Genomic DNA, 26,129 nt, shown 5'->3' with positions numbered 1-26,129 from the left:
TCCAGTACTCTTGCCTGGAAAATGCCATGGATGGAGGAGCCTGGTAGGCTGCAGTCCATGGGGTCGCCAAGAGCCGGACACGACTGGGCGACTTCACTTTCACTTTTCACTTTCATACGTTGGAGAAGGAAATGGCAGCCCACTCCAGTGTTCTTGCTTGGAGAATCCCAGGGACGGGGGAGCCTGGTGGGCTGCCGTCTATGGGGTTGCACAGAGTCGGACACGACTGAAGTGACTTAGCAGCAGCAGCAGCAGCAAGTCTTAGGGATAATTTGTCATGCAGCCACAGATAATTAATACATTGTTACCTCGAATGTGTAATTCTTCCCTTGCAAGACACATATTATCCCATTCTACAGATCACTACCTTGGTGCTCAAAGACATAAGCAATCTGTCCAAAGGTTACATGGCTATGGGCGACAGAATCGTGTTTCAGACTCAGATTTGTCAGACTTCAAAAACCAATGCTTTTCCCCAGTTCTGCCCAGAACACGCTGCTTCCTTTGATGCTCACATAATGGTTTCCCAGAATTCAGCTGTTTATTACCCAGGCAAGTTATTAAACACCTGGAAACTCCTTGGAGATTAGGAACGGGTTTTAAACTGCTTCTCCAATAAGGTAGAGCCCAGGGAGGCAGAAAAGCTCCTCCTGAAGTCAGGTGGTGCTAGGAAAAGAGCTCCCTGCCGGGCTGGCTCTAATCTGCATATTTTTTGTACGTTTCTTTCTGAAATGAACTGACGCCTTGAAGTTCCGTACATGGGGGATGGAGAAAGGATTAGGAGTCTGATCCCCAGTCATGCTGTTTGAGCTTACAGTCCTCCTGGGCTGCTCTTGGGGGTGGGAAGAATCTTTTATGACAGCTCTCAGAGAGAAAGAAACTCAATACTGTTTTTTGATCAATTCTTTATGAAGCACAGCATGAGGCATTTTACACATATTGCTTCATTTTATCTGCACCTCAAGCTTCCTCGGTGACCATAGGCAGGCATCAGAGTTTCAACAGAGGAGAAACCCAAAGATGAAAAATCGAAGGGGTCCGTGGCAAGTCATCATCTGAGTGGTGCAGGAACCACGTGGGAATTGAGAGTGCAGCTTGCCCTTTCTAGGACTCTGGGAAAACCAGAGCAGATGGGTCTCTGCTGTGTGCACCTCAAAACTTTCCTCCAACGACATCATCAAAAGATAAAATCTGCAAAGAGAGATGTTGCTCCCAAGTTGCCAGTTTATGAACTGAAGCACCTGCATGGGTGACAGTGCGCAGAAGATGGAAGTGGCAACATTCAGAAAGCTGCTGATCTCCCTGTGGCTGCCAGGGAGCTTTTTCTAAAGCACGCCTCTGCTTGGACCTCTCCCCACTGCATTCAGGAGGAACATCCAGCCAGTGTGGCACAGCCTGTCACAGTGACCACTAGCTGCCCGCGACACTGAGCACCTGAACCACAGCCGTCCCAGCTGTGATGTGCTGGGGGTGTGACATGCACAGTGCACTTCAGTGATTCCATCGTAATGAAAAGGGGTGCAGGCTCTGCTTCATGTCAGGAGATGGCCAGGCACGTTCAGTGCATGGAGCAGGGCATGGAAGCCAGTGCTCTGGGACAGCACAGAGGGATGGGTGGGGAGGGCGGTGGGGGGCTCAGGATGGGGGACACATGTGTGCCCATGGCTGATTCGTGTCAACGTATGGCAAAAACCACCACAATATTGTAAAGCAATGAGCCTCCAATTAAAATCCTTAATTTAAAAATATTGAAACAATAGCCTTTTAAATATCTTGGGTAAAGGAAAACATGATTAAAATTAATTTCACCTATTTCTACGTTTCTGCCTGTGAAAGTGAAAATGTTAGTTGCTCAGTCGTGTCTAACTCTTTGTGACCCTATGGACTGTAGCCTGCCAGGCTCCTCTGTCCGTGGGATTCTCCAGGTAGGAATACTGGAGTGGATTGCTGTGCCCTCCAGGGGATCTTCCTGACCCAGGGATCGAGCCCACATCTCATGTCTCCTGCTTTTTTTTGGCAGGAGGTTTTTTTGGGTTTTGTTGGGTTCTTTACCACCAGCACCACCTAGGAGGCCCCAGTTAGACCCAATTAGAAGTGTAAAAAGAAGCTGCTGAGATTCATTTTAATAATATATTTTCTTTAACCAGATTATTATCTATTATATTATATACCTTATATCTATAACCTTATTATTATCTATCTGAAATATTATCATTTCAATGTATGCTAATATAATAAAAGTTATGGATGAAATATTAAGTGTTTGGAATCCAGGGTGTATTTTACTCTTGGAGCATGTCTCAGTTCAGACCAGCTACGCTCCAGTTGCTCACATCTGCCGTATTGGAGAGTGCGCCTGGATGGCAGGACAATGGCACCAACCTCAGGGATCCCAGTGCCAAGGAGCATCTGGCATATGACAGCTTCCAGAGCGAATGAATGAACGAGCAAGGGAGTCGACTTGTGGGGAGAGTAAGACATCGCGTGGCTGAGCCGGCCCAGAGGTTTCTGTCTGGTCTGTGCCACATCCCAGAGCCCCTGGCCCAGGTGGCCTGCTTGGTGGCTGCCGGGGTGGCCCAGTGCAGTCTGCTCAGTCAGGGCGTGGTCCCCGCGCCCAGTCTGACACACCCCTGCCAGCTGCAGGAGAGATGGACTGACTGCAGCCAGGATCCCAGCTGTGGGGCTGGCCAGAGCTGGTCTCAGCAGCTGGATTCTCCAGCCCACGTGGATGGTGGCAGGAGGCAGGGGTGATATCCCCACTTCCCAGGCTCCGCTTTGACTGAGCAACATCATTCCAGCCAGCTGCATCACCTCTTTGCTCCCCATATTCTTGATATGTTATTCCGTCCACCTGTCCATTCGGTCTGTCACTCACGCAACAGCGCCAAAGCCCTTTTCCAGGAGCTGTGTGCGGAGCAGTGGTCGAAACAGACGCACTCTCTCTGTCCAGAAGGAATCACAGTGTCACTTACTAAGCAGGCTAATCGTCATAAGAAGAGTTTCATGATCTGAAAATTGTTTATTTCACCCCACTGGGTGACAACCCGTCAGAGTTGATCGCGTGCCCCCAGTTTGCGCTTCAACCAAGTCCTGCAGCCTTCAAGCTGGTGTTCACGCATGACCCCCGGGGGACATGTGATTGGCTCAGACGGTGTTCACAGAGGAAGACTAGCTGTGGTCATTCTTATTTCCTCCTGCAACGGATCTCGGAGAAGGGGTTTTCTGGAAGTTGTGGGAAATGATGATGAGCAAACCCACAAGATCCCAGCCATCATGAAGCTCATGGTCTTACAGAGACACAGACTTAACCAAAATGAGTCAAATAAATGTAGCCTTGCCACTGGGTAATTCTGAGATGGTGTTAAGAGAATGTGGATAGGGGAACTGACCTCGTTAGGAAGATCATGGAAAACTCTGAAGAAGAAGGGACACTTGAGCTGGGTTCTAAAGAATGAGGAGAACAGGACTAAGAAAAGAAGGGAGAGAGGACCATCGCAAGAAGAGGGGGCCAAGTATGAAAGGAGAGACTGCAAAGAGGCCGGGGACATGAGGACGGAGAATGAAAGTGAACATGGGGCAAGATGCTGGGGAAGCTGGCTGGGGGTGTTGGCACTCCGTTACAGAGCCTGCCCGGGTGCAGTTGCCCAGTGCAGCTCAGACAGACCTGCACCCTCCAGTCATTTTCAGAGTGGTCAGTTCCTTCGTGCTTGAGCAATGAGGGTTAATGATGCTCCATCTTTGTTTGGGGTCTCATTTAATGTCTCACAATATTTCATTTCCTTTTCAATGTTGTGAAAGGCACAAATTCATTAGAGTACAAATGATACCACTTAATAACCAAAGCATTTGGCTTGTGCTATGAATAGTAATAAGCCTAGCCATCTAAAAGAGGAAAAAAATTAAGATGGATTATTCCATGGATCACTGTGTCTATTCGATGATAAATTAAAAGCTTTGAAAAAGAAGAAATGAGTAATACCCTAATTAGAAGCACATCTACCTAATTCGTATTTGGAAGATGACTTCTATTAATGACATTCATCTTTGGGGGGAATGGATGATTGCTTAAAATCCAAAGTGGGTGTGGAAAAGTAACACATTCATTGCAGGTAGACTTGAAATCTGGGGCTTATGTTCTGTCGAGAAGCTGTGAGGATCTGAAGTGAGTGAGCCCTGAGGTTTTGACCTATGTGGAAGAGTGACTGAAAAAGTAAAATGTCCAGAATCATGGAATGACCCACTGGGAAGGTTGAGAAAAAAACACAGTTCACGTTGGGATTAGATGCAAATGGATCTGTGCAATGATGCAAGGCGTGGGTTAGGGCGGGGCATTTAAAGGGGTGCTCACTCCCAAGGTCATTTGAGTGGTGGTTTAGCACCCAAGAGTGAGTGCTTCCTTAAATTTTGCACCCTGGTCACCTACCTTGCCCCGTTCTAGTTCTGGCGCTGCACGGAAGCCAAATACTGTTAAAAGAAGGAGACAGCAAGTTGTCATTTTAAAAGAAGTGTTTGCTTGGCCACAAAATAGTGTGGCTGGTCCAAGAAGATTTTTAAAGGGCCATTGGTAGGAGCACCGGCTTAGAAGAGGGACAGGATATTTGGAGAGTGAGGAAGAGGGAAGAAAAAACAGCAAGACAGTAGAATCAGATGAAGCAACTGGTCCTTTTTTCCTGGGGAACCTAGATGCCATTGACACTGACGATCAAGTATGCATTGCGGTCATGAGGAGTTCAAATGAAGTAGACATTGAGCTGAAAGCCAGAATTGGTCGCAGAAATCTACAACCCATAATCAAGCCACACTGTATATTCTAGTCCTGTTGTATTTTGAACTAAAGCAAAAGATGAAAAAAAAAATCTAGTGAATTGCTTCCAACATTTCTTTGATTTTCTTTAACCATGCTCCCCAGTGTCAAATTTGGATGGTGGAGTAGAATTAAGCTGGACACTTCAAGGATGCTTATTCCAACATATAAGTGAGGTCTGGGGGGAGGATTAAAAAAAAAAACAACACGTGAAATGATTCTTGTTCCCTGCAGAAAAAAAATATCTGCTGTACCATCTGTAAGTGAGATGTTTGAAGTGTGACGGGCACAGAAGAGGAAGCAACTGGGGTTAGGAGAAGGAGGAGAATCAGGGGGAAACTCTTGGCAGGAATGAACTTACAGACTGAGACTTGAAGGTCAGGTAGAAGTTTGTCACTCAGCCAAGGAGAAGGACATAGAAATATTAAGAGTTTAAGGAAATATTGCTCTACTCCAAGGATGAGTCATTGACAGCCACCAGAACTCTGAGGGCGATGCTGGTGATGATGCTTTGAAAATCCTCTTGAATTAAGATTCTCAAGTCTGCTGCAAATGGGTTACATCATCGCTTGAGCTCCCGCCACTCCTGAAATCCCACACAACAGTGGTAGAACTTATAGAATATCGTGTCAACGGATTCGTGCCTCAAATCCTTTAGCAAAATCCTCCAGCCAGGGAGAGAAACTCTTATTCCTGCTTGGAGGACTCTGATGCTGCTGCTGCTAAGTTGCTTCAGTCATGTCCGACTCTGTGCGACCCCATAGACGGCAGCGCATGAGGCTCCCCCATCCCTGGGATTGTCCAGGCAAGAACACTGGAGTGGGTTGCCAGTTCCTTCTCCAATGCATGAAAGTGAAAAGTGAAAGTGAAATCGCTCAGTCGTGTCCGACTCTTAGCGACCCCATGGCCTGCGGCCCACCAGGCTCCTCCGTCCATGGGATTTTCCAGGCGAGAGTGCGGGAGTGGGTGCCATCGCCTTCTCCGTGGAGGACTCTAGTGCCTCACTAATAATGTCATCCCCTTGCCTCCAGATGATACTAGTTTTATTCATTCCCTGATGGATAATGACACCTGAAGGTTTTCCGTTCCACGACGCCTGAAGGATTTCCCCTGGAACAGTGTAACGTGGAAGTTATGGAAAAGGGTTAGAACTAAAAGGAGGCCAAAGATCCTTCAAAATCTTGAAAGTTCTCATCTTTCCAAAGGGATGACGGCCAGAGCTGCTGACATTTAGGAAAGTACAGTTTAGAAGGCAGAGGTGACCTTTCCTTAGATTTCCAGAGAAAGGGCTTGTTTGCAGGCTGTTTGGGGAGCATTTTTGTACCTAAGGGAACTGAGATAACATTGACTGTGTCATCTAGACATGGCTGTCATTTAGATAAGGGTTAGGATGTCCAGGGTGCAAAATGAGCGGTGGCCAACAGGGGCAGATATGCCTGGGACAACTTGTCTGGGCACTGTAGGAGTCAAGGAGTGGAAATAAAAGAGTAATTGTGTTTGTATAAGAGGCATTTGCAAGCAAAGCACTCCAGTGGAAAGCTGACCCTCCACTACTTTGAAGGGGATCTTGTGGATCCTCCACTAAGAGGAAGGCAGAGAAGGTTTCAGGCTCTGGACTGCAGTCATATAACCTGCCCTCAAGTTGCCCTAGGAGAAGGTGAGAGTCTCAGGGCAAGAGCCACATCTAAAACTCAGGTAACTGTCAACGGCAAGGCAGTGGCGGTGCATCCCCTGGGGGCTGTGGGGGAGGATGCTCGCTCTCATCACAGCAGCAGGCACGTGACAAATGCTCAGCAGGCGCTTCACCAAGCAGAGCACTTTCTACGCCTGATCTCTGCGAGGTGAGCGGGAGCTTGTCAGACTGTCAATCAAGGGTACGTACAAATAGCCTCTCTTTTCTCCTGGAGCCCCTGTTGCTTGCGGAGGAGAGCTGAGATCACACTGAGGTTTGGCAAGGTGACGCGGCTTGTCCCAAGCCAAGCTGTAGGTTGTGACGATGTCAGCTTCAAACCGAGCCCTGTGAACCCCCAGGGCTTGGTGCACTGCTGCCGAGAGTGTGGAGCCGAGAGGAGGCAGGAGGTGGAGAGGAGGGGCCATGGGGCGCCCTGTAGGGTATGGTATTTCCTCTGCACTTCCACACGCACCCTGTTGCCCCTGGGTTGTAACACTTAATTCCATTCTCTCTTGAAGAGTTTTTCAGCCTAGGAAGCACCGACTTCTGGAGTCAGAGAATTGTTGGCTGCGGAGTAGCATGGAAACATGCACTTTACCACATGCAGAAAAGAGAGCCAGTGGGAATTTGCTGTTAGGACACAAACTCTGTGCTCTGTGACAACCTAGAGGGGTGGGGTGGGGTGGGAGGTACGAGGGAGGTTCCAGAGGGAGGAGGGGACATGTGTATACCTATGGCTGAGTCATGTTGATGCATGGCAGAAACCAACACGATATTGTAAAGCAATTATCCTCCAGTTAAATACATTTTTAGAAAAGTGTGTTGGCTTCAGCTTAGACTTGTTTGTTGAGAACGCAGAGGCACGCCACTCTGGGCGATCCTGGGGCTCTGATGTTTTAGACTCTTGACCTAAATGGTGCTTCGTGTAACAAATATCCACTGCCCACCACAGCTGAGGCTCTGGGCTTGACTGACTCACAGCGAGAGATAAGAAAGACCAGTCCCTCCCCAGGAGGGCTAAGATCTCTCTGCGAGGGGTGGGGTCTGGTGTACCATGTTTTAATATCTGGATAGGACCTGTTTGGCACTTGGCTCAAATGTAGGAAAGTAGCAGAGAGTCGCAGTTACAGCGCTTCTCATTCTAGGGCAACTGAGAATGAATATCTCAGCTTTGATTCTGCACACCTGTGTGGACATCAGACAACTTGCTTTCTGCTCAGCGTGTGAAGAAAGCTTCAGGAAAGCTAAAGGCCTGAAATCAAGGTGTCAGAAGGTGGCTTCCTAGCAAAAGCTCCGAGGAAGAATCTTTTTCCAGCTTCTCTCCTAGCTTCTGGGGGTTGCTGACAATGCTTGCTGTCCTTGGCTTGCAGCCACAGCATTCCAATCTCTGCCTCCGTCATCACGTGCCCTTCCTTTCTGTGTTTCTGTGTCTCTCCTCTTCTTATAAGGACAGCTCATATTAGATTAAGGGCTTATCCTATTCCAGGATGGCCTCATCTGAACTCAACCCTCCGCAGCTCAGCTGTGTTGAAATACATCTGCAGTGAGCCTAGCTCCACACTCATGTTCTAAGCTTCAGGGAAGGACATGAATTGAAGGACACACCTACCCAAGCTGAGACAGGTAGTAACACCCTTAAGTTTTTCTTTTTAAACTTTTTTAAAAATTATAAAACAAAACACATGCACAGACAGCCACACATGTACAGTTTGTAAGCACGCAGGTGAAGACACAGAACTCTGCTGGGCGTCCCCAAAGCCTCTCCGTCACAGAGCCCAGTCAAGCCTGCTCCGTCACAGCCCCAACTCCCTCCGCTTCTCCAGATGTCACCACTGCATCCTGACTTTTAGAGCCATCACTTCCTCATATTTCTTTTGGTTTTCACCTAACTGTACATCCCTAGGCAGCAGCGGTTTGTTTTGTCCCATTTGAAAAAACATGTACCTCCAGGTCCTTCTAAATCTGCAGACTCTCCTGCTTCGTTTCTGCTGCTGTTGCTCCTTGCAAGTCGAAAAGTCTGGGTTGCTTGGCGGTGGTTTCCTTCCCACGGTCTGGACTCTGTGGACTGCAGGCAACCAGGACTGTCCAGCGGGGCCCCCTGTGCTCTGTATTTCCTTCAGGTTGGTAGGAGGTCTGATCAGACTGGGACGGTGGGCGCCGTTGTGTCCTCTGGGAGATGCACGTGGCTGGTTGGCCCTCTTTTCCTGATGTTCAGCGCTGAGACCCGTTAATTTAGTGGGGGCTGTGAAATTCTGATTCCAAGACTCTGTGGTCACTTATTATCTGCCTTCATTTTATAAGGAGCCACGCCCCTGCATCTATTAGCTGATTATGACTGGTGAACAGCTCCTATAGGAGTGGGAGGATAAATACTTGATTCTTCCCTTGGGTTTACTGGGAGCAGCAGCCTTTTCAAAGGAGCACAATTAAGGAACTTGAGTACAGCTTTATGCGTAAAACATTCACTCAGTTCAGTCGCTCAGTTGTGTCTGACTCTTTGCGACCCCATGAATCGCAGCACGCCAGGCCTCCCTGTCCATCACCAACTCTCGGAGTTCATTAAGACTCACGTCCATCGAGTCGGTGACGCCATCCAGCCATCTCATCCTCTGTCGTCCCCTTCTCCTCCTGCCCCCATTCCCTCCCAGCATCAGAGTCTTTTCCAGTGAGTCAACTCTTCGGATGAGGTGGCCAAAGTACTGGAGTTTCAGCTTTAGCATTCACTAACTGAATATTAATAAATTTTTATTTTATATTTAAAAGGAAAAAATTGGAAGCAAAACATGTCTATCAATGTCTATCAGGATGGTTAAGGGAATTACAGGATAACCCTGAAAGGTCACCTCATCCCATTTCTTATTGACATGCTAAGGAGAAAGAGTAATTATATATTCAATGTGGTCATACCTTCATCGAATACATATTAATATAAAGAATAAATGAGAGCTTATATCAACCCAACTACCCTGGGCATATCTGTAGCAGGATTATGGCTAGTTTTTATCTCCTCCATTATACTTTTCCTGTTTTATATCTTTTTTTTTTTTTCAATTACAACGGAGTTTATGCTGAAATAGTAAGAACGCAGATACAGTGTTAAGGCTACAGATCAAGCTGAAGGTAGGTTAGAGATTTGCTGTAACCACCAGAGAAGTGCTAAGAGAGAGGCCTCGGTGAGGGGGGCAGTGGTGAAGAAAGGGGTCAGAGTAGCTGGGGAAGGCTTCGCAGCGGGTGGAAGACTCCGGAAGCCACGTACTACTGGGACGAGGGAAGAAAGAACCCCAGAGGCAGCAGCGTGAACACGGGCGGGGAACCAGCAATGAAGCCGGTGTGAGGCGCGGCCCCGCCCCGCCGGAGCAGCGCCCGGGCCTTTAGGGACGCCGCGAGCTGCGGGTGCAGGGGCCCCGGGGACGCGGCGGGCCCGGCCGGAGCCTGGCTGCGCTTCTCTTCCACAGGCTGCACTTGCTGAGGCCGGACAGGCTGCCGCGGCACTTGCAGGCTTTCCCACGCACCTTACGTCCATGCAGCAGGCAGCAGAGCAGCAAGCCTCCGAGGGCACAGAGGCGGCGGCAGGCCTGCGGAGGGCGTCCCTCAGACCCGCCTCGGCACTGGGGCTTTCAAAGTAAGGCCGTGTGTCAGGCTTCCAGTCTGAACCCCCATCTACTATTTCTAGGCGGCATGAAGTTCTACAAATGGAAAGAATGTGGGAAGATCCTCCGATGTAACTCGAAGCTCTTTCGGCACCGGAGGAGCCACACTGGGGAGAAGCCCTTCAAGTGTAAGGAGCGCGGCAAAGCTTTCGAGTCCAGCTACGCCTGTATCGGCCTTCCCTGGTGGCTCAGACGGTAAAGAACCTGCCTTCAATGCAGGAGACCCGGGTTCAGTCCCCAGGTTGGGAAGAGCCCCTGGAGGAGGAAATGGCACCCCACTGCAGTACTCTTGCCTGGAGAATCCCCATGGACAGAGGAGCCTGGTGGGCTACAGTCCACGGGATCGGAAAGAGTCGGACACGACTGAGTGACTTCACTTTCACTTTCACGACTGTATCATACACAAGAAAAATTCCCGGGGTTTCTCCCGGGCGTGGATGCGCCGCTGGACAATAAAAAAGTGACCTACCCCCGAAAGCTTTCCAGCACTCCTACCATTTAGTTTCTCCCCCGTGCGTAGCCTCGGTGCTGCAGGCAGGTGGCGCTCCGACAGAAAGCCTGCCACACTCCTTACACGCACAGGGCTTCTCCCCCGTGCGGATCCTCTGATGCTGGGTCAGGGTGTCGGAACGCAGACCTTCGCCAGGCTCCTTACATTCGTAGGGTCCTACCGCCAGCTCCTCTGTCTTGATGCGGGACTTGCCACCTGGACAGATGCCTCTCAAAACCTCTGCTTCCCAGGGATTGGGGTCCCCTGGAGCTTCCCTTCTCTCCAGCTGGGAGACCAGATCGGGTCTGGGGGATGGAGACACCAGGGAAGCCACATCTGTATAATTCTCCCGCGTCACCTTCCTGCACAAGGCCCTCTGTGCAGAGTCCAGACTGGCCCACTGGTTCTGAGTTTAACACACAGCCACGTTCTCAGAGGCCACTGGCTCCTGAGGCCAGGTGGTTTGGAGCATGGCTGCTGTCCATGGCTCTGTGCACTCTTCCCGGTTTGCAAAAGCAGGAATCTTAAACGCCTCTTCCCCTCTGAACCCCAAGAAGCGGCTCTCTCAAAGATCATGCGGACCCGAGTGCTGGGGCCCAGAGCACATCTCGGTCTGTCTGTTTATCTTTATTTTTAAAGTCACGCTATTAAAGTATAAGTGCCATATAAAAAGCTACACATAGTTAATGGTTACAACTCAATGAACTTGAGGATAAGTGTACACCTGTGAAACCATCACCACCCTCATAGCCGTAAACATATCCATCACCCCTCACCGTTTTCTCTCACCCTTTTTATCATAGTTATTATTTGGGGGTAAGAACAATTAGGAGATGCCGAGGATGCGGGTTCGATCCCTGAGTTGCGACGATCCCTTGGAGAAGGAAATGGCAACCCAGTCCAGTATTCTTGCCTGGGAAATCCCATGGACAGAGGAGCCTGGTGGACTGCAGTCCATGGGATCGCAAGGAGTCAGACACGCCTGGGCAACTGAGCATGCAGACACAAGAACAATTAATATAAACTCTACCCTCGTAGCAGATGTTAAGTACATTATACAGTATTGTTAGCTATGGGCACTATGCCACATTAGCAGATCTCCAAAACTTACATATCCTGCATAAAACTTTGTTCCCTTTGACGACCACCTCTCCTTCTCCCCCGCACCCAAACCCCTGGTACACACCCTTCTGCTCTCTGCTTCTGTGATTTTGCCAGTTTAGATTCCACATACAAGCGAGATCATATTTTTGTGTCTGTCTTTTTTAAAGGGTCCACGGTGAGCATGTATTCATGGAGAATAAGTTTTAAAAGTGGTGGTGGGTAAAGCACCACCTCCACTTTGATTATCAGGTGAAGGGAGGTTGCAGAGGGGAGGGGGAAGGAAGCTCATGGGAGTCTGGAGCCTTTCACAGAGATGTGGAAGTGGCTTCAAAGTGAAACGAACCACCAGCTGCACAAGGGAAGCCATGTGCTGCCATAAACAGCAGCCTCACGTGCCGCGCGCCTTTCCCAGGATGCCCATCAACCAGTGCAGCAAAGACAAAGGCTCTCAGAGGAAACTTCACCGTCTCACCCCTTCTCCCCTCCGTTAGCCGATACCTAAACTTGACCTGGGTTGCAGCTCTCCCTGTGTGTTCTCTCCACCTCCGTCGCTGTCTAGGTCAAGGCCCCATCACCTCCCTCCGGGATGACTTTTCCAGCCTCCTCTGTGATCTCTGGGGCTCCAGTGTCTCCACATTCCAGTCTGTTCTCCTTCAACTGCCAGCGCTACGATTAGCAGTGGATACATTTGTATGTCTCTTGTGTCTCAAATGCTTGGGACTCGGGCCGTAGATTCAGTAAGGATAATGGTAATGATGGTGATTTTAATGGCTAACATCAGTAAAGATGATGGTAATGATGGTATGATGGTGATTTTAATGGCTAACACCAACCACTTAGCACACTAGCTGGGCAAACGCCACAAGCATCGAGTGTTTTTTGCAAATCGTCCATTTGCTCCTCATTGTAACCTTATGATGGACGTGCCGTGATTATTCTCATGACACAGAACAGGAGGATCAGGGAGGTTAATTAATCTGCCCAAGGTCACAGGCAGTGTAGGCAGAAGGGGTAGGAGTTTCACCTAGACGGCTGATGAAACATTGTTAGATGAAATGACATCATGTCTGGGACGTACTCCAGAAAAGCCGTGGGGGAGGGGAGGCAGCGAAGGAGACAAGCTGACCAGGTGTTCCTCACGTGGAGCTGCCTCCATGGGTACCTAGCTGGTGGGGTGGAGGTGGCTCAGGATTTGCTACTTGCTTGAAATTTTCCGAGAAAGGTTCTAAAATATGAGCTTGAGTTCTTTTCCCCAAACAACAACTCTATCAGCAGATTCGGCACCCAAACGCTCAGCTGTGTGTGTTGGATGCTGATGTTATGAGTGAGGGGTTTGGGCTGGAGAAGGTGGAGGTCTTCGCCCATTTCCCCAGAGAGAATAATGTTATTCTTTGCAGCAAATAACCCAGCTTTGTGAGGGTAACAGATTCCAGTATTGGATACCTACCTCGCGCCAGGCAGCACTCAGCGAGATGAACACACACAGGCAACCCCTTTCCCAGACAATGCCCCCTGCCCACCGGCTGCCGCGGTGGGGACTCCACCTACACAGTCCATCCAGGACAGCGTGGGGAGAGCTACATTCTGGGCCTGAATGAAGAGCCCAGAGGGTGGGAAATGATGCCACTTAGACAAAAATGGCATTTCCCCGGGGCTTGTAAGGGTGGGAGGCATTTTTCCTGGAAGAGAAAATTCATGCACAGAGTCCTGAAAGGGGAAGACGGCTCGTGCAGGGACCCGAGAGTCAGTGACGGGGACGCTGTGCCGAGCTGTGTCAGCGGGGCTGTCTTCGGTCGGGGCTGGGGGGCTTGGACCTGACTGGAGGTGAGTCTTGAGAAGACGGCCCAGGAGGGATGGCCGCAGGTGAGGCAGGGGATGAGGAGAGAGGGGGAGACCAGCGGGACCTGGGAGTCAGGGCGGCTGTGAGGTGGAACTGACAAGATCCATGGTGGGATACTGCAATAGGCTGTCCATCCCACTGAACCTGTGCGATCATTTCAGGCTCTTTGGAAGTCATCTAATTCCCCAAAGGGAAGAAAGAGCCTCTAAAAAGACTTATGCTTGGAAAGGTTCTCCATCAAAGCAGAGAGGAGAGCTGAGGTCATCTGTGATTTATCTTTGTCCATTTTAATCAGCATTGGAAACAGATGACTCTGCTAAGGCCTGGAACCTTCCTTCTGTTGGAGTCTGCGTGACCCTAAAGTCGAATTTTTAATTATCTCTGCTGCTTTGCCGAGGCGTGGAGGGGCATCTGGGGCTAACCTATTCTTTCCTGCATTGTCCTGGCTTGTCTGTCAGCTGAGTTTTTTTTCCTCTAAGCACCAAGGAGTACCTATTAGCCTGAGGTTGTGTTGCTATGGCAACGAGACAGAAAACAGGCTCAATACACTGGGGGGAAAAAGTCAAGGGATGAGAGAGGTTCTGTCTTCCAGACATGTTCCTTTCCCGCTCAGGGGCCCACTGTCTCAGCTGACAGGGCCATGCCTTGGGCCGGGGTGACCAGGCCACTCTGAATTCACAGGTGGTCACAGGGACTGAAACCCAGGGGACAGCTTTAGGGCAGCAGTCAGACCCTCGGGAGTCATGGGATGAGGGCGGATCTGGGAGGTGCCCACAGCTGGGAGCTGCGTAGAGGCTGGGCAGGTGGGTGCCAGTTCACCCACATTTATACAAAACTGAAGTCATATCCACACCAAGCAGCGTAGGGAATGCTTGCAGAGTCTTTACACAGTCTTCAAAGCACCTTGTAAAGTATTTAAAATTCTGTGACCTAACAATTCCACTTTTAAGGGTATGTCTTAAGGAAGTAGTCCTACATTTGGAATAACAAGAAGAGAAAAAAAAAAAAACTTTATAAGGTTGCAAAGAGCCAGACATGATTTAGCAACTGAACAACAATAAAGGTTAAAAATGCTGAAAGGGTCTATTAGAGCGGGAAAAAAGCAGTCTGTAAAAACTTCTACAGTGTGATTATCATTTCTAAAAAAATGTCAACCCCCTGAACAAAAGAAAATCAAAACAAACCTCCAAATGCACAAAAGAAAAATATTAGAAGGAAAAAAAAAAGGTTATTTTGGATGATGGGAATTAGTTTTGTCAGCTTTTCTTTTCTTTTCTTTGAAGGGGTATATTTTTAAATGTCTCCACTGAGTATGACATTTTTCCTACTGGGGAAAACAGTTCTTCAGTGGCTTTAGCGCTTTTCTTTTTTTACCTTATTTTTTGCTGAAGTATAGGTGATTTGCCATGTTGTGCTGGTTTCTGGTGTAGAGCAATGTGATTCAGGTAGAGAGAGAGAGTTCATTGCAGGGTATCAGCGTTCCCTGTGCTCTCCGTGGGTCCTTACTGTTTCCCTCTTCTATATATTACAGCATATGGCTGTGAATCCCAAACTCCTGAGTTACTCCTCCCTCCTCTCCGCCCACAGCCACAGTCTGTCCTCTAAGCCTGTCAGTCTGTTTCTGTTTCATAGATAAGTTCATTTATGTCAGACTCCATGCTTACGTGATATGTGGGACTTGCCTTTCTCTTTCTGGCGTACCTCACTTAGTAGGAGCGTCTCTGGGTGCACCCGTGTGGCTGCAGATGGCACCATGCCGCTCTCTGTCTGGCTGAGCAGTAGCCTGTTGTGCATACGTGCCGTGCCTTCCATCCACTCTGCTGTCAGTGAGCTCTTGGGTTGTCCCCGTGACTTGGCTGCGGTAAATAGTGCTGCTGAGAACTTTGGGGTGCATGCATTTCTTCAGTTTTGTCTACATATATTCCTGGGGGAGGGGATTGCTGGAGCTTTTAGCTTTTTGGTTTTTTTTTTTAAAGACTTCCCTGGTGGCTCAGATGGTAAAGCGTCTGCCTACAATGCAGGAGACCCAGGTTTGATCCCTGGGTTGGGAAGATCCCCTGGAGAAGGAAGTGGCACCCCACTCTAGTACTCTTGCCTGGAAAATCCCATGGGATGGAGGAGCCTGGTAGGCTGCGGTCCATGGGGTCGTAATGAGTCAGACATGACTGAGCAACTTCACTTCAGTTCTCAGTGTTTTTAAGGAACATCCACACTGTTCCCCATAGCAGCTGTAGCAATTTACATCCCAACCAATAGAGTAGGAGGGTTCACTTTTCTCCACACCCTCAGCAGTATTTGTTACTTTTGTAGGCTTTTTAGTAATGGCCATTTTGACTGATGTGTGGTCTTTGTAGTTTTGATTTGCACTTCTCTAATAATTAGTGATGTAAAGCATCTTTTCATGTGCCCATTGGCCATCTGTATGTGGAAGAAAATAACTTTTTAAAAAAGTTCTGCAGTCTGGAATTGGTCATGCTTCCAAGTGAATATAGTCTCACCGAGTACAGATCCCAGAAGCCACTTATTACACTATTTTTTAGACGCTTCTATTGTCAGCACAATCTTAGGCATTGTTGAAAAACCAAACGATACAGTATTTTGGCCCCCATGGACTTGACAGAGTAGGTCTATTCACTTCCTGATGCTCTGGAATTGAGCACTCCAAACAGACCCTGACTCAACCCAGATCACCTGTACAAACCAGGGCAGACAGGCCTGTGTCCAACGTGGAGCCTATATAATCAGGCTTGTCGGTTTTCATTGCTTGGGATTCCTCACAGGTTTTAAGGAAATCATCGCATGGAGGAAGAGAGCTTGGGAGAGGGTTCAGCTCATGACTGCGCGTGTGCAGGCGGGACTGAGCAACCCACCCCGTGGAGGACCCATCAGCCTGGGTTGCTTTCCCCTCCTGCTGCTCATCAGGGTACAGCCTTGGCACAAAGAAGAGGTAGGCATACGCGCCTCTCAGCCACCCACGGCTGTTTAAAACACTGAAACAGATCTAAAATAATGTGGATGAAAATAGCTACTTCAACTCTGATTATTGCAGGCATTATAATAGGAAAAGATAGTCATGATTATAATGGTTATGTCTATTGAGTGCTTACAACATGCCAGCAGTAACACGCTGACTGGCTTGCAGGCATCATCTCCCTTAATCTCTTCATTGACTCTGTACATGGCGGGTCATTATTTCTACTTTACAGAGGACAAAACTGAGAACCCTAGAACTTAATACGCTCAGGGTGACACAGCTGAAAAAAAAAAGAAGAGCCAGGATATAAAGCTGGGAACTAGAGGACTCACAACCTGTTCCGTCGTGGCCATTTAGTCATCTAGCTTCTAGCAAGGCTGGACGTGACGCAGCACTGCCGTTTTAAAGGGTGAGAAATCCGAAGCTAAGAGAGGGCGAGCAGCTTTCCCAGCATCGCACAGCTAGAAGGTGGCGCAGCTGGGATTTGCGCCCAGCCAGCGCCTCCACAGTCGGCTTCCCTCCCCACTGCGACTGCATTGCGGCCCTGGCACCTAGCGTGACAAGTAATGTCAGGCCAATATTTCATTTCTAACACTTACCATCAGACGTAGTACAGAGCAGATGCTTAAAAAGATTTGTGGAAAGGATGAATAACGGACAGGTAAGTGTCGAGACACTGAAAGCCAGACAAGGCGCCTCTATCCATCTCAAACCACACAATCAACTGGCAACCACGCATCTTGGGATCACTATTGAAGGAGTGTCCTTCCACACCTGACTGCAGAGGTCTAAAGAAATATGTCACCCCCTGAGTGGTCAGTTTTGCTCTTCCACAAACTGGGTGCTCTGCTCCATGGGGTTGCCTTGCTGGGAGGTGTCTGAATATCAGATAGGAAGCAGTCACCAGGTAGGAGAAAGTGAGGCGGGAGATACAGTGGAGAGATGAAGGAAGCCCCCTTGCGATCCCGAGTAGATGGTCCCCAACCCTCCCGAGGGAGCCTGAGATTTATTTCCAACCCCCGGAGGCTGTGCCGGGCATTCCTTCTCAGGATGGAAGCTGAAGGGACGTCTCTAGGATTACAGTAGACTAAATTCAGCCTCCTGAGCGGCCCAGCTCCCTAACTCCTTACAGGGGGTTTTTCAACCTCGACATTGGTGACATTCAGGGCTGCATGACTCTGTTGCATGTGGGGCTGTCCTGCCTGTTGCAGGTGTTTAGCACCATTCCTGCCCTCTGCTCACCAGACACCAGCAGTGTCCTCCCAGGCATGAGGACCCAGAGTGCCTCCAGACCCTGCCAGTAGTCCCTGGAGGACAGAATCTCTCCCAGATGGGAACTGCTGCCTTGCAAGTAGGCGTTAGAAACTAGAAGCTGGAGGGGAGCCTTTCAGTCATCCTGGGCCCCCCCTTTAACTGGATCCTTCTAAGCCAGGAGGTCACTAGGTGGAGAAGGGGAGGGAGAGGGCTGTGGATGCAAGGCTTCTCTTCCCCCAAGGAATTATCTCTCCTTCAAAGGTTTCAAGCTCCCAGATGGCTCAGTGGTAAAGAATCCACCTGCCCACGTAGGTGATGCAGGAGGCAAGGGTTCAGTTCCTGGGTTGGGAAGATCCTCTGGAGAAGGAAATGGCAACCAACTCAAATATTCTTGCCTGGAGAATCTCATGGACAGAGGAGCCTGGTGGCCTACAGTCCATGGGGTCGCAAAGAGTTGGACACGATCGAAGTGACTGACTAAGCACACACAGATTTCACAGGTCACCGCTGTCATTGCCACTCTGACCTCTAGAGGGCGCCGATGTCCTTCACTGTCTGCCGCAAACCTGGCGCTGTTCAGTTCAGTTCAGTTCATTTCAGTCGCTCAGTCGTGACCGGCTCTTTGCGACACCATGGACTGCAGCCCTCCAGGCTTCCCTGTCCTCCACTATCTTCTGGAGCTTACTCAAACTCATGTCAGTGGAGTTGGTGATGCCATCCGACCACCTCATCGTCTGTCACCCTCTTCTCCTCCTGCCCTCAATCTTTCCCAGTATCAGGGTCTTTTCCAATGAGTCAGCTCTTCGCATCGGGTGGCCAAAGTATTGGAGTTTCAGCTTCAGCATCAGTCCTTCCAAAGAATATTCAGGGTTGATTTCCTTTAGGATGGACTGGTTTGATCTCCTTGCAGTCCAAGAGACTCTCAAGAGTCTTCTCCAACACCACAGTTCAAAAGCATCAGTTCTTCGGTGCTCAGCTTTCTTTATGGTTCAACTCTCACATCCATACATGACCACTGGAAAAACCATAGCTTTGACTAGACGGACCTTTGTCGGCAAAGTAATGTCTCTGCTTTTTCATATGCTGTCTAGGCTGGTCAGTGCTTCCTCGGTGGCTCATGGTAAAGAACCCGCCTGTAATGCAGGAGACGCAGAAGACTCTCATTCGATCCCTGGATCAGGAAGATCCCCTGGAGGAGGGCATGGCAACCCACTGCAGTACTCCTGCCTGGAGAATCCCACGGACTGAAGAGCCTGGAGGGCTACAGTCCACGGGGCTGCAAAGAGTTGGACACATCTGAAGCGACTGCGCACGCAGGCATGGACACACTAGGTTGGTCATAGCTTTCCTTCCAAGGAGCAAGTGCCTTTTAATTTCATGGCTGCAATCCGAGTGCTGACTGAGACCTGGGTTTAAATCCCAGCTCCATCACTCACCAGCTTTATAACTTTGGGTGTGTTCTGTAATCTCTCTGCCCCAAAGCTGCTTATCTGCAGAACAGGGATAATAACAGTTACCAGCAGCTATAGCCCTGGGGGCCAGCATGAGCTGGCATGAGAAGGCATCTTGCCTGGAAAGCATCTTTGCGACCCCAGGGACTGTAGCCCACCAGGCTGTTCTGTCCGGGGGATTCTCCAGGCCAGAATACTGGAGTGGGTTACCATGCCCTCCTCCACGGGATCTTCCCAAGCCAGGGACTGAACCCAGGTCTCCCACAGTGCAGGCGGAGTCTTCTTTATTGTCTGAGCCAGCAGGAAGGCCATCTTGCCTGGTGCCTTCCACATAATCCCATAGCGACCGTAAGTGGTGGCCACATCCAGCGCGTGCTGGAGGCACTCTTACTGGTCCAGGGAAGTTGACTGTGCACATTTCTTCCCCAATCTCAGTTCAGGGAAGTGATGTTGGTGGCTTGAAATAAGCCATGGCGGGAATATTTACATCAGAGAAACAGGCAAACAGCAACAAATCAACATGATAGCGCACACGGCTTGAGCCTCAGTGTGTGTGATTTAGACGAAGCGAGGCCAGCGCTCCCACAGACAGAGTACCTGCTGAGGCACCCAAGCTGCCTCTGGCCCATTCTGCCTCCAGAGGGCCCAGCAAGCCAACCCCATGAAAGGCCGGGTCTCATTTCAAGGTGCTCAACAGCCAGTGACTTTTGCTTCATCCAGGTACCTCCTCCTAAGTACAGGGAGCATATTTAATAACACATTGAAAAGAAAACTCCGTGCTACTTCCATAAATGCGGGGGTTGGGGGGAAGATCGGTATTGTTTGCCATTAAAAGCCAAAGAGGTGGCACAGATTCTTTACTGTCTGAGCCACCAGCGAATCCCTAAAGAGGTTTAAACAAGCTCAAAATAGCATGGAAAGCGTTAAGGAAGCCACCTGCCAATGCAGGAGACACAAGAGATGCAGGTTTGACCCCTGGGTTGGGAAGAGCCCCTGGAGAAGGAAATGGCCACCCGCTCCAGTGTTCTTGCCTGGAGAATCCCATGGACAGAGGAGCCTGGCTGGTGGCCTACAGTCCATGGGGTCACCCAAAACTCAGACACAACTGAGTGGCTGAGCACACATGCGCACACTCAGGAAAGCCAAACATAACGAGAAAGACAAAAGGAAACATGTTTGTCACACCCTAGCTTGATGCCCTTGCCTCCCTGAAGACGAGAACCCAGGCTCTGTTCTCTCTTGGTTCAAAGAGGAAAGGACATGTGTCCTAAGAGTTGTGGAAGCACACAGGCTCCCTGCTGACTGTTCTCCTGATGTAATCTGAGGATTGAGAGAGGAAAAGTCATCGTCTTCTCATTACAAGATTCAGCGTGAGGCTGCTGCTGCTGCTAAGTCACTTCAGTCGTGTCCGACTCTGTGCGACCCCACAGACGGCAGCCCACCAGGCTCCTGTCCCTAGGATTCTCCAGGCAAGAACACTGGAGTGGGTTGCCATTTCCTTCTCCAATGCATGAAAGTGAAAAGTGAAAGGGAAGTCGCTTAGTCGTATCCAACTCTTAGTGACCCCATGGACTGCAGCCTACCAGGCTCCTTCGTTCATAGGATTTTCCAGGCAAGAGTACTGGAGAATGTGAGGCTAGTCTACGTCAAAGCCCTACTCCACTGGTGAAAGGAGAGCTTTCTTGGGGAAACACGGTGTTAGATGATGCTAGAAGATTAGAAGACAGAAAGAAAATGATCATTTTAAAAAAATGAAGCATCATTGAGCCAAATGCAAAATTCATATTAATTTTAAAGCTAACATCAGTGGCACGTTGAAGCCAGCTTGTACTGGTTGTGGGGCTCAGCGGTTAAATTTTCAGGGCTTTAATCAGTTGACAGCGCATCCGTTGCTTGAAATTGGCCAGGGGGGAGCTTTAACATGACGGAAATTAACAAACACTACAAATCAGAGCTTCCCACAACCCCAAGATCTGATTATGAAAACATTCACAAGTGTGCTACTCGCTAATGCTTTCCATGCTATTTTGAACCTGTTTAAACCTCTTTAAGGCTTCCCTGTGGCTCAGACAGTAAAGAATCTGCCTGCAATGCAGAAGACCATCTACAATGCAGGAGACATGGGCTCAATCCCTGGGTTGGGAAGTTCCCCCTGGAGGAGGGCATGGCAACCCACTAACCCACTGCATTGTTCTTGCCTGGAGAATCCCGTGGACAGAGAAGCCTGGTGGGCCACGTCCATAGGGTCTCAAAGAGGCGGGCACAACTGAGTGAGAAACACAGGGACACACAGACATACACCCCGTTAGGCTATGGCCTTGGACAGCCAGGAACATCCATTTCTTCTCTTACCTCAGACTTTGTGTGCAACAACTTGAGATACACAGAGTAACAAACATCCATAAAGTCTGATGAGCTCATTTCCATTATGGCATCTTAAAGAAGAATGATGGAAACCACTGCTCAGAAACTGCCATAATTGATTATCGTATGGAAAGTACACTGACAATCCTCCTTTCCAACCCACACTCTTTAATGAGCTGTTTTAGTGCTGGTTCTGTAAATGCTTGGAATTTATAATGCCCTGGAAACTCATCAATTTCTAAGGGTGCAATCAGAGACTGACTATTAGGGGAAAACTCCAACAACAAACATGCAAGATACAAGACGATAAACTGAGTGCAGAAAGCTTTCACCCTTGGTAATCGCTCATGTCACCACAGTAGGTTTCATTCCAAGCCTTTCTGCGTATGTTTCAGCCCAGAACCTCGACTCCTCTGGTCTTTACTTGTGTGTATGTGCGCGCGTGTGTGTGCTCAGCCATGTCTGACTCTTTGCAACGCTGTGGACTGAAGCCCGCCAGCTTCCTCTTACCATGGGATTTCCCAGGCAAGGATACTGGACTGGGTTGCCATTTCCTACTCCAGAGGATCTTCCTGACCTGGGGATCTCTCGAGTCCTTGAGATCTAGAGATCTCTTGAGTCTCTTGAGTCCGCATTGGCAGGCGGGTTCTTTACCACTGTGCCACCCGGGAAGCCCTGATCTTTATTTACCCAGAAAGCAAAAGGGAGACACACCCTGGTCACTTGATGTTGAGAGAAGTTACCACTGTGCCACCCGGGAAGCCCTGATCTTTATTTACCCAGGAAGCAAAAGGGAGACACACCCTGGTCACTTGATGTTGGGAGAAGTGGTTGGGCTCTGGCATTTAGCTTCTATGTGACTCTATCCCCTTTGTAGTATTACTGATGGTGAATGTGCAGCGATGCTTTTGTTATGGATCTCACAGGTGGGGAGTAGGTGCCCTGCTGATTTCTGGTGGAACTGCTCCCAACACAGCTGATTTGAATCTACTAGGTACCATCACGGGGGCAGAGCTGGAAGCCTTCAGGAGCTGGCGCACACAGGCTTCAGCACTCACCACTGCTGAGAGCAGCTCCAAGAACTCTCCAGTCCTTCCAACATTTCGGAGACCTAGTAGGTAGGTGCTCTTTCCTGCAGAGAGCTGTGGACGACGTTGACCTCGGAAATAAGCCAGCCAGTTGCTTCATCAGCAAAATGTGTTTATTTGGGAATAGCAGGGACAGGTGAGCTACAGAGAAATTTGCAGGCAAGCTGGGAGAGACAAAGAGAAGGTCGGCTTTTCTCTGGCTTTAGGAGGAAACTGGGGAGAGTTTTGAAGGAAACATTCACTGGAGAAGAAGGGTTGGAGGCTGTGGCAGTTTCTCATTGGCTCCAAGTGGTTATTAGAGCGTTGCTGCTGGGGGGAGGGAGGGAGCTTCCTTTTTCTTACAAGCAGGGGATAAAATTCCACAGGTAAGAAATGTCCTTCCTTGTCAAAAGAATTCCAATTTTCCCTTTGCCTGCCGGTGAGGCTGGCTGAGTGGCACTCATGTGGGAAAGCCCCCTTCAGGGCTTTCTGACTCCATTTAAAATGAGTTTTCCTTCATTTTCACAAAGGGTAGTCCACCATTTATAAGCTTGGAAAGGTGATGGCAAATGCCAGCCAGCAACAGAGAGATTACTCCACTGTCCAGGGTTTATTGTTCATTATTTTTCTCTCCACTCACTCACTCATCTCCCAGCTCCCCCACACGCAGTAGAATGTGAGCACTGAAGATTTTTTGCGGGGCGGTGGGGTGGGGGGTCCATTTTGTTTACATGTAGCCAAAGTGCCTCAAACAGCCTGACAAATAAATGGCATTTCAATAAATATCTGTCAAATTAATATCCAGTAGGCCAAGACATAAGACAGCTTAGAGCAGCTTCCCAACTTGCAGTGGGCTTTAGGGTCACTGGGAAGCATAATAAAATGGAAGACCCCAGACCTATCTCTAGTCTCCTCTAACTCACTGGGTTGGAGGCGGGGCTCAGAAATCGGCCCAAGGAGTGCACACCTTGAAAAACCCTGCCTGTCCAAGGGAGCAACTGTTAGCAGAAACGCTTCTGGCCGTCATTTCAGAGTCACCCTTCCCAGGCGGTGGCTCCAAGCCAGGTGGATGCACCAGTAGGTGCCTGGGCAGAGGGGAAGGAGCCGAGCTGCGTGGTCTCTCTGGGTGGGTTCAGGCCCACTTCGGTATCGGCGTTTTTCCAGTGCATGGCTTCAGCATCCAGTAGGCTTGGTGATGAAATCAGCACCCATCCCACCTCCAACTCCTGCTGATGTCTGGAACTGCATGTTTTCCCAGTCCCTAAACTTTCAGTGACTTAGCATCTTCCTTCATAAGACTGCCGTTCTGTCTCACATCTCTGGGCACATTTTCTCAGGTGACTGTGGACTCTATCCCATGGGCTTAATAGCCTCTTTTGAATTTTCACCTGGTAGCGGCATCGGCTTGTCTCTCAATTTGTGTGAATCCAGAGACCCACCTCTCCTGGTCCGAGAGGCTTTCTCCTGGTGTCAGAACTTGGCCCTTCCCTTTGCTGTTGGCTTGTACCCAAAGGTGGCAAGGTGGAGCGAGGGGGCAGGTGTGACATGGCATAAAGAGCTGCTTGTGTGTTGATTTGGGAAGATTCAGGCTCCTTTCACCGGACTTTGTAATCCTGGGCATATCAAGAAGCCACTCTGAGCCTCTGTTTCTTCAGCTTGAACATGGGCAGTATATTGCTTGAGAGGTACAGAGGGAATTTGGCTACAGAAGTACAAGTGTTCTTTAACCTTAAGTCTCAGGATATTACAATAACCAGGAGGATCCAGAGTTTGGAAGCACCTACTGTACCATGAGGTCTTTCCCCCATCAGTCTAGGGAATTTGTAAGATAAGTCACTGGTGCTATGATCTCTTTACAACCTTATCTTGCTTCCCACCTTCTTCCTACCTGCTTCTCCCCACCCGCCAGACATATGTCACTGACATTTGGAGGAGGAAGTCGCGAGGTGTCAATAAGGGAGGGAGGCAGGATGCTCTGGAGGATGAAATGATTATTCATTAAGTAACTAGTATGCTTTAGACAGTGCAGAGCCCTCTAGATACACATCACAGCACAAGTCTAACAGCCCTGCAAACAGATGTTATCACTTCACTCATGGATGGAAGCGCTGAAGCTCAGAGGGAGTGGACATCTTATCCAGGGTCCCCCAGGTAGTTTATGCCAGAGGTGGGCTTCAAATTCTGCTCAGCTTAACTTTATGCCCAAGTGTGGATTTTACTGAGCAAGTCCGTCTCTGGCCATAATGGCTGGAGACACAACCCAGGAAGTCTAAACCTCTTTCTCATGCTTCCCGCTTTTCTTTTAAAAAATTGTACTGCTTTCTTTCTCTCGGCTGTGCTGGGTCCCCGTTGCTCCTGCTTGGGCTCTTCTCTCATTGCGGCGAGCGGGGGGCTCCTCTCTGGTCACGGTGCATGGGCTTCTCATTGCAGGGGCTTCTCGAGGGCACTCGGGATTCCACAGCTGTGGCTCCCGAGCTGTAGAGTGCAGGCTCAGCAGCTGTGGCACATGGGTTTAGTTCCGGGGCATGTGGGATCCTCCCAGACCAGGCATCGAACCCACGTCTTCTGCATTGGAGGGGAAACTCTTTACCACCGAGCCACCAGGGAAGCCCTTTTCTTTTTCATGTTATTTACTAATTTTAATTTCATTTTATTTATTACCTTTTAAATTGAAGTGTAGTTGGTTTACAGTGTTGAGTTAGTTTCAGGTGGGCAGCACAGTGGTGCACACACACACACATATTGTGTTTTTCAGATTCTTTTCCCTTACAGGTTATGACTGAGCATAGTTGGGTATAGTTCTCTTGTGCTAGACAGTAGGTCCTTGCTGTTTAGTTTACATACTGTAGAGTATATATGTTAATCTCACACTCCTAATTTACCCCTCCCCCAGCCCTCTTTGGTAACCAGAAGCGTGTTTTCTATGTCTGTGGGTCTATTTCTGTTTTGTAAAGAAGTTCATTTGTATTATTTCCCACTTCCCTTTCTGATCTTCATTCTCCCCCCACCCCTTCTCATTCTCTCTCTCTCTGAAATTTGGGGTAAGGTGAAGGTTTTCTCTTAAACATTACTGAAAGGTCAGTGAAGAAGGACAGGGGACAAGGTTTCTTCTGACTGGGAAGGGTTAAAAAAGTCTTGATGCCCTGAAGAGGTAGCTTTCCCCTGATTTCCCAAAGAGTTGTAATTCTGTAGAATATCAGTTCTGTTACCTGCACTGCCAATTTATTTCATTATCTGTAATGAGCAGTAATGACATTTCATAATTGCATTCCATAAAAATCTCAATTATCACTTTAGAATTACATCAGATTAGATGAAGCGACATCTCCCACAACCAGAAAGAAATCTCACTCTTCAAATGAAACTTTGATTATTTTTTTCAGAGATGCCCTACACTCTAGAATCAGTCGGCTGGTTTCAATTGAAAGGAAGAACCAAGTGAAATAAACTACTTTTGGT

General features: G+C 49.0%; 1 protein-coding gene and 1 non-coding gene across 2 annotated transcripts in view; one reads left to right on the top strand and one right to left on the bottom strand.

Moving 5' to 3' along the window:
* Positions 1–26,129, bottom strand: part of VAT1L (vesicle amine transport 1 like) — a 169,664-nt gene that overhangs the window by 5,212 nt on the left and 138,323 nt on the right. The gene's annotated exons all lie outside the window — the stretch shown is intronic.
* Positions 15,540–15,611, top strand: TRNAC-ACA (transfer RNA cysteine (anticodon ACA)). The gene has a single exon. It is a non-coding gene; the product is annotated as a tRNA-Cys (tRNA).

This window comes from Capricornis sumatraensis, chromosome 20 (genome assembly GCF_032405125.1).
Source record: "Capricornis sumatraensis isolate serow.1 chromosome 20, serow.2, whole genome shotgun sequence".
Taxonomy (NCBI): domain Eukaryota; kingdom Metazoa; phylum Chordata; class Mammalia; order Artiodactyla; family Bovidae; genus Capricornis; species Capricornis sumatraensis.
Note: the sequence above shows the minus strand (reverse complement) of the source record. Positions and strands in the feature narration are given on the sequence as shown.